The 1,341-nt window shown below is 25.5% G+C and overlaps 1 protein-coding gene across 2 annotated transcripts in view; it reads left to right on the top strand.

Moving 5' to 3' along the window:
- Positions 1–1,341, top strand: part of LOC100181771 (gamma-tubulin complex component 6) — a 21,527-nt gene that overhangs the window by 2,680 nt on the left and 17,506 nt on the right. The window lies entirely within an intron of this gene.

Genomic DNA, 1,341 nt, shown 5'->3' with positions numbered 1-1,341 from the left:
ATACATGGTAACTCGTAAGCTGGCATGGGGTGATAAACCGGTGTGATAACCCCTGTCATTTCCCGACCAGACGAGGAAAAGTTTTATTCATTCATTCATTTCAATGTTTGATTCTTTGATTGACAAAATAGATTTATTAAACAAATCTAGAATTATTAAACGATTAGAATATAATAATATGCATTGGCCAAAAATGAAGTATTTTATATGCAGTAAAAAGCTATCTCACCATCGTAATGCTTCATATTACTGGAAATTGTTGTTCGATAATTCAATGAATGTTTCTCTTGTTTTGGAAATGTTCCGATTCAGTAACCAATGTGATATTGATGGTTTACTACAAACAAGTGGATTTGGTTCGTATTTTATATATTGCGATGTTTAAAAAATTTCTTTTAAAATTCTCCTAAAAAGATATAAAATAATATATATATATATTTTAATATAATAAAATCTATTGTAAGGTATATAATTTATTATAATATATATATATGTATACATATATATATGTATATACTTTAATAAGTTTAAAATTTTGTTTTTTTGGTTTGTATTTTCTATTGTGATCGCGATGTTTAACTAGAACTAGAGTGACATGTTTTACTCACGAATTCTCTTAATAGAATGCGAAATAATATAATATTTGCTTTTGTAAATTTTAAATGTTCTTATTGTTTTGCAACTTATAAAGAAATGTTCATTAAAAAAATTATTATCAAGGGAAAAAAGTGATAACAAATGTGTAGGTAATTGAAAATTTCCAAATGTCTTTATTTGACATTTGTGTGGCGCATCTTTTCAAAATTTATTTTGTAACTGAAGAGATAACTTTTTCTGTATTTAATTTAGGTTTAGATGATTGTGTGGAAAAGGTGCTTTGCCTTTTATTGTGTCTTGCCAGGAAACCCAGCAAGGATAAACAAGATGACCAACTAACTCTCTACAACAGCAAACTAAATTGCAAGAAAATCAACTTTGATTATTCTCATGTTTACTTTAGGTAAGAAATTTTAAATAGGAATTGATGTACTTAAAACTTTATCTTTTTTTTAACAATTTTTTTTTGTGTAATTATTTATAAAATTCAGAAGTTAATTGCTTGTTTTCTTCCAAATAAATATAAATATGTTTTAACTGTAACTGGTTTAAAGTATTTTTTTTTGTTTAATCTTTTTTAAATCTACGCTATTGTAATCAAAGAGACAAATAAAGTTTTTAAATTAAATGAGAGTGTCTAACTTGTGTTTTTGTATCTTCATAAATATATTTATCTATACTGAAAATATAATGGTGATTGGTGGCAGAACAGTAGATGTCAGTTAAACTAATTCAGTAGTACAG

Source organism: Ciona intestinalis, chromosome 1 (genome assembly GCF_000224145.3).
Source record: "Ciona intestinalis chromosome 1, KH, whole genome shotgun sequence".
Taxonomy (NCBI): domain Eukaryota; kingdom Metazoa; phylum Chordata; class Ascidiacea; order Phlebobranchia; family Cionidae; genus Ciona; species Ciona intestinalis.
Note: the sequence above shows the minus strand (reverse complement) of the source record. Positions and strands in the feature narration are given on the sequence as shown.